The 15,715-nt window shown below is 33.8% G+C and overlaps 1 protein-coding gene and 1 pseudogene across 4 annotated transcripts in view; one reads left to right on the forward strand and one right to left on the reverse strand.

Annotated features, from left to right (window-relative positions):
- Window positions 1–15,715, reverse strand: part of MAGI2 (membrane associated guanylate kinase, WW and PDZ domain containing 2) — a 1,221,159-nt gene that overhangs the window by 840,666 nt on the left and 364,778 nt on the right. The window lies entirely within an intron of this gene.
- On the forward strand, window positions 5,082–5,866 carry LOC107498649 (annotated as a pseudogene).

The following is a 15,715-nucleotide window of genomic DNA, read 5'->3' on the forward strand; positions in this document are numbered from 1 at the left end:
GACTGAGTCATATTTATTGTATATATGTACTACCACTTCTTTAGCTGTGGTTAGGACTTCTAGTACTATGTTGAATAAAGGTGGTGAAAGTGGACATCATCGTCTTCTTCCTTATCTTAAGGAAAACCATACGATATTAGCTACGGGTTTGTCATATATAGCCTTTATTATGTTGAAGTGTGTTCCTTCTATTTCCACTTTCCTGAGAGTTTTTATCATAAATGCATGCTGGATTTTGGCAAATGCTTGTTTTGCGACTTAACATGTAATCTATCCTGGAAAATGTTCCATGTTCGTTTGAGAAGAATGTACATTCTGAGGAGAAAAAAAATGACATAGATGATAGAGGCGTTGTTCATCCTTCTTGCAACTACATCAAAATTGTGACAGAAACATGGAGCAAACAGCAAGGAAAGTCACCTGGGACCTAGAGGAACAGAAACACTACAACTAGAGAGAGAAATAATTAACCTGCAAAGGTAGAATGTAGAAGGGGGTGAAGACATGAGGCTGCCCGGTCCTGATAAGTTGAGTGGAACAGAGGCTGTGGCAGTGACAGCCAGCAGCTGCAGACACTGCTTAAGGGGACCATGTCCACCAGCAAATTTTCCCCATGAAGGACCTCCTTGCTCTGAGCACCAGTGCCGGTTGGCTATTCTGGGGCTACCAGGCCTTACAGGGAGACACTGAGTTCTCAGAGTGAGGGCTGGAGGCAAGGCTCCCTCCTGGACAGAAGTGCCAGTGGTATCTATTATTCCTTGTTGAGATCTCCCACCTCCTAGAGTGCAGACTCAGTGTTGCCATAGCTGACATGTCATCAAACTGGATAACAGGTTGCTCCGCCCAGAGGATTCACTGAAACTTCACCTCTCCCAACTTGTGGCCCCATTCAAGCCACATTCAGGTATATCCTCCATGAGATAGGTGCTCCTTGCTGAGCAGTGCCAAGACTCAAACTGGTGGCAGCTGATCATGGTTTCTGGTGTGGCCTCTTGAGCACAGTATCTGTGGGTTGTTTGCTGAATCTTAATATGTGGCCCAGAGGGGCACAAGCAGGGTCTAAATTTGGTCTTCAGCTGAACCTCTCACAGGACTGTGCCACTGGACACCTATTACAAAAAGCTCAATTAATAAAACAGGGAGACTTAGGAGCTTTGTTTAGTACATAGGAACAGACACAGAAAGGCGGCCAATTAGAAGGCAAAAAATAGAAACCATATGAGAGAACAGAACAGAAATAAAGGAATAATGGAGTCAAGTAATCTAACATATGCAGAGTTCAAAACACTGATTATAAAGATGCTCAATAAACTTAGGGGAAGTATAAATGAATTCGGTGAGAACTTTAACAAAGAGATAAAAAACATAAAAATAAAAATTGGATGTTATAAAAGGGAACCAGTCAGAAATGAAGAACACATTATCTGAGATGAAAAATATTTGGAATCGACAGAGTGAATAAAGAAGGGGAATGAACCACTGATATAGAGGATAGGGAAGCCAAGAATGGCAAGAAAAAAGAAGCCAAGACTATAATAATAATTTAAGGAGCCTATGGGACACTATTGTATAAATATCCATGTCATAAGGATACTTGAAGAAAAACAAGATGTTGAAGAGCTATTTGAAGGAATAATGATGGAAAACTTCCCTAACCCAGTGAAGAAAATAGACATACAGTCCCGAGAAAGATGAAGCCAAGAGGTCAGCACCAAGACACATTACAATTAAAATGCCAACGGTTAAATACAAAGAATCTTAAAAGCAATAAGAAAAAAAGGAGCTAGTTACCTACAAGGGAGCACCCATAAGACTGACAGCTGATTTCTCAAAAGAAACCATGGAAGATAGAAGGACTTGGTATAAAATATTTGATGACAATCCAGGATCTACAGCCAAGAATACTTTATCCAGTAAAGCTATCATTTAGAGTGGAAGGATAGATAAAGATCTTCCTAGACAAAAATAAGCTAAGGGAATTTATCACCACCAAGCCAGCGTTATAAGAAATGTTGGAGGGACTTCTTTAAGAAGAAAAATACATATATCAAAAACATAAATAAAGAGTGGTAATAACTACTATATTACTATCAACAAGTACCTCAAATGGAAAAGAAGAGCTCCAACCAAAAGATAGAGTGGCTGAACGGATAAGGAACAAGACCCCTACATATGCTGCCTACAAGAGACTCACTTCAGATTAAAAGACACATGCAGACTAAAAGAAAGAGTATGGAAAGAGATATTGCCTTGATAGACCTAGAGGGTATTGCGATGAATAAACTAAGTCAGATAGAGAAGAAAAATATCTCATGATTTTATGTATATGTGGAACCTAAAGTACAAAATCAACAACAAGAACAACAAAAATAGAAATAAACGCATAGATCCATGGGATATTTTGAAGGCTCCTAGATGGGAGGGTTGTTGGGAGGATAGCAAAAAAATGTCAAACGGATTAAGAACTACAAATAGATAGTTGCAGAATGTACATGGAGATGTAGAGTGTATCATGAGGAAGATGGTTAATAATGTAATATATGTAAGGGGGAAGAAGGGTATTAGATTTAATGTAGTGATCACTGTGAGTTATGTGGATCTCTGCTTACTATGTTGTAAATTGAAACTGGTATATTATTGTATGCCAACTGTAACTGAAAAAAAAACCTCAATGAATTGTGCAATGTAAATATAAGCAGCTAATTGTCTGTTATATTTCAATAAAGCCGGGGGGTGGGGGGTGGGGAAAAGAATGTACATTCTGCTGCTGTAGGGTGAAATGCTCTAAAAATGTAAATAAAATCCATCTGATCTAGTGTATCATTTAAGGCTGCTATTTCTTTGTTGATTTTCTGTCTGTAAGATCTGTCCATTGGGGTCAATGAGGTGTAAAAACCCTTCTATGGCTGTATTACTGACAATATCTCCCTTTAGTTTGATCAATATTTGCTTTATATAATTAAGTGCTTCCTATGTTGGGTGCATAAATGTTTACTAGGGTTATATCCTCTTGTTAGATTGATCCCTTTGTCATTACGTAATGTATTTCTTTGTCTCTTATCATAGCTTTTGTTTTAACGTCTATTTTGTCTGACATAAGAATGGCTACCCCAGCTTTTTTAATTTCCATTTGCATGAATTACCTTTTTCTATCCCTTTACTTGCCATTTGTATGTGCCTTTCAATCTTAAGGGGGTCTCTGGTAGACAGCATATGTACAGATCTTGTTTTCTTACCCACTCAGTTACCCTATATCTTTTAATTTGAACATTTATTCCATTTAAATTGATTATTGATAGTTACATCACTATTGCCATTTTATTATTCATATTTATGTCCCCCCCCCCCCCACTCCTTATTCTTAAAGAAGTCCCTATAACATTTCTGTAATACTGGCTTGGTGGTGATGAATTCCTTTAGCTTGTCCTGTCTGGGAATCTTTTTATCTCACCTGCGATCTTAATTGATAGTTTTACTGGGTAGAGTAGTCTTGATTGTAGATCCTTGCTTTTCATCACTTTGAATACTTCATGCCAATCCCTCCTGGTCTGTAAAGTTTCTGTTGAGAAATCAGCTGACATTCTTATGGGGGGGGGTCTCTTGAAAGTAACTAGCTACCTTCCTTTTGCTGCTTTTAGTATTCTATTTTTGTCTTTAACCTTTGAAATTTTAATTATGATGTGTTTTGGTGTGGGCCTGTTTGGATTCTTCTAGTTTGGGACTCTTTGCGCTTCCTGGACTTGTATATATATTTTTTGCCAGGTTATAGACATTTACCATCATTTTTCAAACAGGTTCATAATCCCTTGTTCTCTCTCTTCCTCTAGTACTCCTACGATGGAAATGTTGGTACACTTGATGTCCCAGAGGCACCTTAAACTATTTTCATTTTTTTTTTCTTGTTACTGTTCTGATTGGATGTTTTATGCTACCTTGTCTTCTAAATCTCTGATTAGATCTTCTGCTTCATCCAATCTACTGCCGATTCCTTCTAGTATATTCTTTATTTCAGTTATTGTATTCTTCATTTCTGATATTCTTTTAAAATAATTTCTATGTCGTTTTTTTGTGCTTAATATCTCTTTGTTGGAGTTCTCACTGAGATCATCTTTTCTTCCTCTAAATTCATTGAGCGTTTTTATAACCAGTGTTTTGACTTGTGTATCTTGTAGGTTGCTTGTCTCTCTTTCATTTAGTGCTTTTTCTACAGCTTTCTCCTATTCTTTCATTTGAAACATGGTTTTTATGTCTTCATTTTATCTGTTCTTTTCTATGTACTAGATTTGGTACGTCTCCCAGTCATACCAGGTGGCCTTGCATAATAGGTGCCCTGTGTTAGTTTTAATGTGTTAAATAATTGTCCTCAAAAGACTTTTATAAAAACAAATGATGTCTGAAAAAAAAAGAAAAATATTTGGCAAAATTTTTTTTTCTTTCAGATTTTTTTATGTTATCTGATGATTAGGAGATGCTAAGTACTAACAATGCTAATTGGGATTTCTGGAAGAGGCACTGGCTTAGAAGGTATGTATCAGAAGGATAACCTGGCACATCAACTAGAAACCAATCTTCATACTTGAGTTGAAATTGCTTTACTGTTTTCAGGCAAACAATTAAAAATAATCCTTGGAAAGCCTGGCTTGATACAAGTTGCTACATGTTGCATTCATTCCCCCACATTTTTTTAAGTATATAGTTGTTTATAAAGAGATGGATGTGTAGATGAAAAAAGCAATAAATGAGGACTTTGGACACCTAGTTTCTAGTTCTGGATCCATCCCTAATATTTAACTTATTAAGGTTTTCAGGTTTTCTTTGTTTTAATAAAATGTGATTTCCTAAGTCAGGTTTTTGGCTTTCATTTGCTGCACTGTGTTCCACAGAGGTCATTATGTGTTCAAAAACTCAGAGGTGATAAGCCTGTGAAGTTGGGGGAGAGCTTGCCTAGTCTCCAAAATCTTGATTTTGTTTGTTTTATAATTACTGGTATTTCATATAATGTTTATTTAAGGAAGAAGTCCATTTCTAAAAAAAAAAAAATGTTTAAAAATCATTGTCTTCTCTCTATGTCCAGCGCAACCATGGTTTGTGGTCCCAAGAAGCATCTGAAGCAGGTACCAGCTCCAAAGCATTGAATGCTGCATAAACTGACCAGTGTATTTGCTCCTAGTCCATCTACCAGACCTCATAAACTGAGAGAATGTCTCCTTCTCACCAAGGAGCAGACTAAAGTATGCCCTAACAGGAGATGAAGTAAAGAAAATCTGCATGCGGCAGTTTGTTAAGATTGATGGCAAGATCCAAACTGATGTAATCTACCTGGATGGTTTTATAGATATCATTGGCATCAACAAGACCAAAGAAAATTTCCATATGATCTATGACACTAAGGGTCACTTCGCTGTTCATTAAATTATACCTGAGGAGGCCAAATACAAGTTGTGCAAAGGGAGAAAGATCTTTGTGGGAACAATAGGAATCCCTCATCTAGTGACCTACAATGCTCATACCATCCACTCACCGATCTCCTCACCAAGGTAAATGACACCATTTGGATTGATTTGGAAACTAGCAAAATTACTGATTTTATTGATTTTGACATTGGTAACCTATATAAGATGACTGGTGGTAATAACCCGGGAAGTATTGGTGTGATAATCAACAGAGAGACACAACCTGACTCTTTTGATGTAGTTCATGTGAAAGATGCCAATGGCAAGAGCTTTGCCACTCAGCTCTCCAACATTTTTTTTTTATTGTTAAAGGCAACAAACCATGGATTTCTCTTCCTTACAGAAGGGGTATCTTCCTCACCATTGCTGAAGAGAGAGACAAGAGACTGGCAGCCAAACAGAGCAGTAGGTGAAATGATCTCTAGGTGACATGATTGGAAGAGTCTTTGTACTTAATTAATGATAATATAGCATGAGAAAAGAAATTACTGGTTATGTGATTTCAAATCTCATGATCTAAATTTATTTTGAACTAGTTCAAATGGCTCAAATGAGTTAGAAAAATTATCTCTAACAAAATATTCATAAGCCACTAAAATATTATAAATTATAAAAGTAAAGGAGCTCATAGCTGATCTTGTAAGTCATTTTGTCTAGCTTTCTTAATTTGTTTCTAATACATCTAGAATTGGTGCATTGAGGCCCTTTTATCTTTTAATTATTTTTTTCTGTACTATAATTAAGCAATATAGTGTCTATTTCTATTTTGGCAAATAGAAAAAGAAACAATGTAAATATATACCCCATTATCTTAACATTAGGGTGTAAAGTTTGGAAATTTTTTCTTATATTTTTTCGTAAATTTTAAACATATTTTTTTAATTATACAGCACATATAATTTTATTTCATGCTTTTAGAACTTAGTTTATATGATTTTCACTTTTTGTATTACTATGTCATCTCATACCACCATTTTAATGGTTATGTTTTATTTTATCAATCTGCTCTTTCATAGTAGAGTGTCTTGCTGAATAGATTGCTATCTATTCTTTTGTGGTACAATGAAAAGTTTTATAAAAAGAGCCTTTTTCATAGTTAATATTATTTATATTGAGATAGTTTTTCAGGAATGGAAGCACTAGGTACAAGAGGATGAATATATAGCTAAAATGCTTCCTATAGATGATGTAAGGATATACAGGCATGATAGCATGTGAATATGTCTAAATTGAATTAATATCTTCTTGGCCATTTTTGGTGTCAAGAATCTCAAGATATACAAGGAAGATAACAATTGTTCATGTCTCTTTGGAATTAATATAGTAAATGATGTAAAATACTTAGTATTAATTTATTTAAAATATCTGTATAAAAGTAATTACATTTTATTAATGTAAATACAATTAATTAATGGTATTAAATCATACATAATATATATAAATCACATATTAGAGTTACATGATATAATGTATAATGTAATTAATTGAATGCAATTAAACCACATGGGACTATGTCCACGTGGCACAAAGACAATAGATTAATTCATTAAAAATTAAGTAAAAAATGTAGTTTTTTTTTTCAAATTTTGAAAAGACTCATGGTTTTATAAAGATTTTTGGAGTACATTTCTTGAAGACAGTGAATTATGTTCTCTTTGCTAGTCTTAGATGAAACGGCAGTAGGAATAATAATAGAACATAAGAGAGAAGATGGACTATTTCAGTGAGGGTAAGATCAGTATGAATATCTATGTCTATTATATTTTGTCAGCCTAGAGATTTTTTTTTTTTTTTACTTGTTTTTCCTCTAGGAAATCAAATTATTTTATCTACAAACTCAGCATTTTACCCTTTTTCAATTCACCAGAATATCAGAAACCATTCCTTTCAGAGTAGCTGAAGACATCTTTTTAACTGTGACTGATAGGGATTAACTCTGAGATATCGAATATTACTACACATGTAGGATATTAGTTTTCTGCTGTGATTCAACCTGAGTGTTGCCATATAAGCAGCTTTAAGCTTCTAAAATAACTCTTTTTTGAATGTTCTCTGAGGTGTATTTAAATAGAGATCATCTCATCAGGGTCATGATATTTTAATTCAGCTAGGACTTTGTAGAATCAATGAATAGCTTTTAGAAACAATCTCATTTTTCACTCTTGTTTTATGGATGAATAAACTAAGATCTAGAGAAACTAAAATGAGTTGCACAAGATCCCATAAAAAGTATGCAAGATTATAGTTCCCAAGTTCCATCAGAGGAGGAAAATGAAGTTTCTCCATATGCCAGCAGAACTCCTTTTTCACCTTTACTATCATCTAGCTAACACAGTGACCTATGTAACCTGAATCTGTCTGTCCATATTGTACTTAGCAGATAGAAATAATTATAACAATGAAAATCAAAGACTTTCGTACATGTATTTGATCTTCATAGAGTAGCATTGTTCAGCTTGTATTTGATACACAGAGCTTTCTAGAAGATGTATTTTTGTACTGTTTTATTCAACGATGTTAAATTCTAAAAGAAGGAATTTTATTCAACTCTGAGATACCATATATAAAATCAAGAACTACAAAATGAATTTATTTTCCCTTTCTGCTTATCACAATACCCTTTTCATTATGGTGTTTTTTCTTCTCTCTATCTTTTAATTATTATGATGTAATGCATTGACTTAGGTGGTATTTACAATTTGTGGCTTTTGAGAATCCAAGGAATAAAAAGATTCATAAGGACATATTTTTTTTTCAAATTCAGCTTCTACAATATTTAGTTTCCATGTCTTGTTTGGTGGTTTCTCTAGTTCTTTTCTCTATGACATTTAAAGGAAAACTCATGCTTAATATCCTTAAAATTCATTTGCTGAGGTTACCCTATCATTTTTCAGTACAACTACCTTTTTGTTAGATAGGTGACTTAAGGGGGAAAAAAAATGATTTATTTAAAATTACTAGCCATCTTCTTCAAAACAACAAACACTACTACATTTCAGAAATCATAGTAATGATTCTAAGCCAATATTAGTTAATGTTTTCTAGATGCTGAGTATTTTGCATGTGTGAATCCTTCTCTTGGGAATAGCTATCAGTATCCTCACTTTAAAAATGAAAAAAAACTGAGACATTGATATAATATAACCTGCCCAAGATTACATAGCTTGCAAATGGTAGTACCAGAACTCAGACCCATGGGGGCTGGCATCATTCCTAAAGAACAGCCTGCATTTCAATAATTCCCTAAGTTATCTGATCATGGTCTCTTCTTCTTCATTTGATGCTTATCTTATGCTGCCTGGTATTATATGTTTTAAAATTACTTCATAATCAAATAGATTATTAACTCTCAGTAAGAAGACTGACCTACACAAATATAAGGGTTATATACTACTTAAAGAATATTCACAATGTGACAGATACTTTGCTAAATGATTTATTTATATAATTTCATTTAGTTCTTACTACAATACTTTGAAAAAATCCCACCTTATTTTATAAATATTTGTTGAGATTTCAGCAATGTGCTAAGGTCTTACTTTGCTTAGTAAGTATCTCTTGTTCTTGATGATTATAACATCAGGATCATAGAGTCATTTGTAATATTTCAAAATGAAGTAACACCTATTCCAACTCTATTATTTCACAGATAAGCCTATGAAATAAACCTGTGTATAAGTATTGACCATAGTAGACAAAATATAACTTAGTAATGATAGAAAATACATTTTTACCTTACTTGCATGCTATAAAATTTCTTTCTACAGGCAAAGGAAAAAAAAAAGATTAAAAGTAGTTCCATAAATTTGGTTCTCTGAGGAGAGACATTAAAAACCAAAAATAAAAACAAAAACAAAAACTAACTCCACCTTCCTAACTCAAAAACATTGTGACTATATATCTGAACTATCACAAAGGGCTGAATTGTCAACCAGGCTCCCAGGAAAAGGAGGTTTACAAAAAAGGAGTCAAGGCTGACATCATGTCAATGTATGGGAGGCCAGAAATCAGTCAAACATAGCATCCTAAATCCTCTTCCACAGTGTGATGCATTTTGAAGAGAGCCCACAGAATATACAGTATACTCTAAGTAAAGATATGATAAAGAAGTACTATGTGGAAAGCTAACTGGTTTGTGAATACCCTAACTTTTATTTCTACTTGTAAATAAAAAATGTCTACTATAGTATGGCTATTTGAGTTTTATATATGTATGCTTATAAGGTAGATGTATATTCATTATACATTTTGAGAGTCATATAAATATTAATTTATATGACTTGCCTATATCACCTAAAAATAACAGATGAAAGGGCCACAAATCTCTCATAACTAAGCTTACCCCATGATCTGCTTACACTTAATTAAATATTTTAGCTTTAACATGATACTTAAAAATTTATACTTCTAAATGCATAAAATATTCAGTCTATAAGCAGGAACATAAAAAGGAGAAATCAGAGTTAATCAGCAAAACATATCTGATCACTGATTTAAAAAATGTATGAATTCCATGAATTTTGTCAGGGAACTTTTTCTTCTCTATCATAGAAAAATTAAATTTGTGTTAACATTTTCTTTATTAGGTTTAGTCATCACATTATATTTAAAGGAGGTTAATTTGGTTGTTTTTAAATGGCAATATATTTTTAGATAAAATTATAGCATTTTCTGGCATATTTCAATTGTGATAATGAAATAGATTTTGCAGCAGCAGCAGCAGCATAAATTACCTCATATAAGCTTACTCTTCTTACCAATTGAAATAATGCTTTGAATTTCAATAGAATAATGAATAAATAGATAAAATATTGATCATATAATATATATATAATCCAAACAATATTTAGTTAAGTAAAGTGTACAAATAACTATAATGACTACAGCTACAGATTTTGTTATACAAAAAATTTAAATAACTTAGTTCTAGTACTTTTTCCAATAGTGGTATTATATATATACAGCAATCAACTGGGATGTACAATATTTGGTTACCTTTTCTAAAAAGTTAAATTCATAAAAATTCCCTCTTTGATGATTGCCAGAGTATAGACATCTATTATTTTGAAAGATGTTTAATGCTAAAATCAGCTGCCATAAAGAAGAGGCGATTTTGTGCTTTTGCTGTGTGTGTTTGTGTGTGTGTGTATGTGTGTGTGTGTGTGTGTGTGTGTGTGTGTGTGTGTGTGTTTTCTTTTAAATAAGTCTGGCCTCTATACTGAACATTTCCTCTAAAGTTTCAGGCATAAGAGCTGATATACTGAAACAGTCATTGTCCCCTCATAATTCTAACTGGACAAGAGTTTGTCAGAAGTTCCGATTGTCATAAGATATAATATCCTCTGAAGTGTTTTGATTCTGCAGCAATGTTAACACATAATCTACGCAGAAGTCCATTTCCCACTCCATTTTAAAGCATATGATTTTTTTTTTCATGATTCTACTTTCTATTTTCAGGGAAGCAGTACACAATTCTGCAAGTCCTTCCAGGTGTAATCATTGTTTTACTGAATTTCTTTTTGCCTTTATTGGGTGTTGCTCCTTCTGTACTTACAATTTGTATGTCTATTTCTGTTGAAAGAAAGTGATAAATATCACAGAGGAGTCTTTTTACAGTGTCATTAGGTAGATTGATGGAAAGGTAGATTGATGGATAGCATTTCCAGTTCTCTGTGCAAGGAGCCCAAGCTTACATCTTAAGTTACAACTATAGGGTTCTTTATGATAGATTCTAGAAACTTGATTCTAGAGATTTTTTTCATTACTTGTTCTATTGAACATAAAATCTATGATAGGAGTGAATTTTCTAAATAGAATAAGCTTTTCTTCCTCTCTATTCCAATCGTCTTTCTTTTTTCTTTCCTGCAAATGAGGTTTTTAAAGAAAAATACCAAAAATAATAACACAACAAGAAGAAATACTCAAGCTCCCAAATAATGTAACACATATTTGTGGTTTTCCTATTGTATTCTTGTAGTTTGAAATCACAGATTTCTCAATTTCACCTTATTTTAATAGTCACCTCTGGCCACTCCTCATTTCTTTGAATCAGCTCTATTTTTTCCCCACTTTTAAATATCTAAGCTGTACACTCAAAGTGTGTTGCTGTATTTGGCTTGCAGTAATCACACTGTAAGTGTACCTAGGGAATGCCATAGGCATCAAGCCCTCAATAGTACCTTCCCTTTCAATTTGGAAAGCTTCCTGCTTTCTTATAGAATAAAACTCTTTGACCTGTTCATACTATTAGGTTGGCATAGGCTTCTTTCTAAATTTAAAATGAATTGTACACATGTTTTGAAAATCGCCCCTTAATTCATCACAATTTCATTCTATCGACAAGTAAGAATGTATTTCAATATCAGATCTAGAGAAAAAAAAACCCTATTGAATCTTCTATTCTACTTTGAACTAGGAGAATTTAAATAATGAAGCTTTTTGTTTGAGGATAAGTTAAAACTAGACTGAGAAAGGCCAGTTGGAATAATTTTCTCTCTACTGTGGGTGATTTTTAGCTCTAATATCTTACTTTTTGAACCTTAGTTAGATTCTGAAAGATCTATACTTATTGGGCAATGAAAAGATGTACAATATTATTCATAGAGCCTGCACTGCTGAAAAATATTCAATCCAATACCAATTAGTAAAGTAAAAAACAACAACAACAAAAAATACTATAGTATTTTTACTTCCATTTACTTTAATAATTGTAAAGCGCTTAAAAATTCTATGCTATTTAAAAATATCACTTTTGTCCCTTTGAAGTAGTCATTTCCAAATTTGCTAATTTAAATATCAATTGATTTTTAACACATTGAAAAATACAGAGTATGTCTTTTTGGAATTTAAAAATATTTATGTAATCTCATTCTGCTCTTTATTTATAGAACGATAATATGCTCTACTCACAAACATCAAATCCCTATTAATTACTCATAAAACTTTTATTTTTGAGCATACCTGTGGTCAATAGTGTCCTAGGCATTGTGTCATCTTAAAAGAAGGATAAATGAGAACATTGTCCATCACCTCAAAGCACTTATAATTGAATAATAACAGGAAGTTAACATGTATTGAATGCTGGAGTAGCTGTATTAATTCATACAAGCAGAATTCAGAGCAAGGGAAATTGTCAGGAATAAATAAATCATTCGATAATGATAAAAGGGACAATTCTCTAAGAAAACAAAATTCTAAACATGTAGGCATACAATCAAAGAGCATCAAAATATATAAGGAAAAAAAAAAAAAAAAAAAAACAGAATTGAAAGAAACAAAAAACCCACTCCTAGAGTTGGAGACTACTAATCCCCCTAAGAATAATTGAGAAATCAAGCAGGCAGAAAATCTGTAAAGATACACTTGACCTAAATAGCACCATCAATCAATTTGACCTAATTGACATTTATAGAATATTCCATCCAACAACAGTAGGATACACATTTTTCTCAGGCTCACATGGAATATTACAAAGATCAAATTGCAAACTATAAAACATATCTTAATGAATTCAAAATAATAAAAATCATACAAAGTATCCTCTCAGATCACAGTGAAATTAAAATAGATATCAATAGCACAAGATGGCTGGAAATTCTCCAAATATTTGAATATTAAATGCTCACATTGCTAAATAACATATATGTCAAAGAAGTCTCAGGAGAAATATAAAAATATTTTGAACTAAGTAAAAATGAGAATTCAACTTATCAAATTTTGTGGGATGCAGTGAAATGAGTCCTTAGAGGGAAATTTATTTTAGTAAATGCATATATTTGAAAACGTGTCTGGTATTTTCAGCATAAGCATGTTTGCTGTAGATATCTTTGCTGAAAGCAGTTTCACCGCACAACTAACTGGCCATAAGGCAATTTCATCATACAAAAATAACAAAAAATAAAGGAGCGACATTTAAGAATGGCGTAATAAAACATGAACAATTAACAATAAAATGAAAAATACTTTATTGCAAAAAATAAAAATATATTGTCTTCAAGTGATGTAAGCATCATAGTATAGTAAGAAAACCCCTTGGTTTCTCACTTTAAAGCTACACCAAGTTGGACAACTATAAGAGACCCATTCATTGAGACCTCTGAAGGTGGGTATATCAGAATAAGAAGGGGTAACAGGACGCGGGGAGGAGGACAGAGACAGTAGCCATAGATGAAGCACAGCATTCACTGTGGCCCTAGCTGATGTCGTAGCAGTGTAGGTGTGGAAGTTGTAGTCTGAGCTTGGCAGCAGAAGGGCTGGAGTGGCAGAAGCAACATTCGGCCTAAGTAGTGCCCATTGTGGCTAAACCAGGTGATAGCGATGCAGACATGGCACAGTGGTGTGGCAGCCACCATTACAAGTGAGAAAGCAAAGCCATAGATATGTGAACTCATCTCTCATCACCCTCTCAGCACCTGCCTGGCCCCAGCTGATGTAATAGCAGTGCAGGTGTTAGGCCACAGACCATACTTGGCAGCCTGGAGGGTGGGAGAGCAAAAGCAACATTCCTGCCTGAGTAACCAGTGCCAATTTTGGTTAAACCCAGGGAGAGACATAGTACAGCAGTGTGGCAGTGGCAACCTAGCAAGAAGGGAAAGCCACAGACTGGGAACCCTTCCCCCAACCCACCCCTTCCCCACTCATCATGGCGGAATCGACCAGAGACACCTTAAATACCACGGTGGGGCTTGCAGCCTCTAATTACAAATAGTGCAGGGAATTCAAAGGCCCGGAGTCAATAATCTACCACATCCCACTGTAGGAGTGATACTCTGAAACCGAGGTGACCCACTCACGGAGGGATAGCCACCTCCTCAGAGAATATGGGGCATTTTCCATGGCCAAAGCGACACTGCTCCACTAAGATCCTGAGAGTCCCAGCAGTGCAAGTAAGAGAAAACAAAATTAACACTATAGCACCATCTACTGGAAAATGAAAGACCTCTATTAACCTGCTGAATTGTTAAAAGCAGAACAGTACTTTAAAAAAAAAAAAAGAGTTCACTATCTCAAATGACCAGGCAGAGAAACAATCCATCAAATACCATGAATAACTAAGGTAACAAGGTAGCTCAGAAAAATATTAAAATTCTCTAAAAGCCAAACTAAAAAGGCATGGAACTAAATGACAAAGAACTCAAATTGCAGTTTTGAAAAAACTCAACAAGATACAAGAAAACTCAGAAAGGCAGTTTGATAAGCTCAGCAATAAAATCAACAAAAATAGTACTTTACTGAAGAGATTGAAACTATAAAAAAGAACCAAGTGGAAATTATGGAGCTGAAGAACTCAATAAATAAGGCAAAGAATTAATTAGCATGAGAAACAGAGAAGAGAATCAATTTGTGAGCTCTAAGATGGAAATCTAGAAGTGATTCAGGTGGACGAAGAGAGAACTGAAAGAGAAGAAATGAAAGAAACCTATGAGAACTATCTGATTCCATTAGAAAGAGCCTATACCAGAAGAAGAGAGGGAGAAGTGAACAGAGAACCTATTAAAGCAAATAACTGATGAAAACATACCAAAGCTATAGAAAGAGCTGGACCCTAAAATCCAAGAAACTAACAGAACACTTAATTATCTTACTGAAAAAATACTTTCTCCAAGACACAGTATATTAAAACTGTCTAAAGTTAATGACAAAGAAAGAATTATCAAGGCTGCTAGGGGAAAAAAAGATTATACCTTTAACAGAAATCTCATTAGATTATCATCAGATTTTTCAGCAGAAATCTTATGAGCTAGGAGAGAGTGAATGAAATCTTCAAAATATTGAAAGAGAGCAATTATTCTAGAAGAATAATATATCCAAAAAAGTTATCTTTTAGATATGAAGGAGAAATAGAGGCTTTTCTAGACAAACAAATGCTGAGGGCATTTACCACTGCAATACCTGCATTATAAGAAATGTTGAACAGAGCTCTTTTACCTGAAACAAAAAGGTTAAAGTACACAAAACTTTGGGTAAGATGACAGACAGAATAAATTAATAGGGTATTAAACAATTATAGCATAAAGGTTAAAGGGGAAAGGCATTTAAAATAAGAACTATAATTCCTGCAATCTGAAAACAAATGCACAGCATCAGAAAAAATCATTTGTGACAACAAAAATATTAAAAAGAAAGGGAAAAAGGACTTGATTTGCACAGGCAAGTGAAGATAAAATGTAATCAAAAGACAAATGACTGTTGATTTGAGAAACGATTTAACATAAACCTAACGGTAACCACAAAACAAAAATTTAGAGCTGAGTCATGTAACA

The sequence above is a fragment of the Rousettus aegyptiacus genome, unplaced genomic scaffold (assembly GCF_014176215.1).
Source record: "Rousettus aegyptiacus isolate mRouAeg1 unplaced genomic scaffold, mRouAeg1.p scaffold_m13_p_13, whole genome shotgun sequence".
Taxonomy (NCBI): domain Eukaryota; kingdom Metazoa; phylum Chordata; class Mammalia; order Chiroptera; family Pteropodidae; genus Rousettus; species Rousettus aegyptiacus.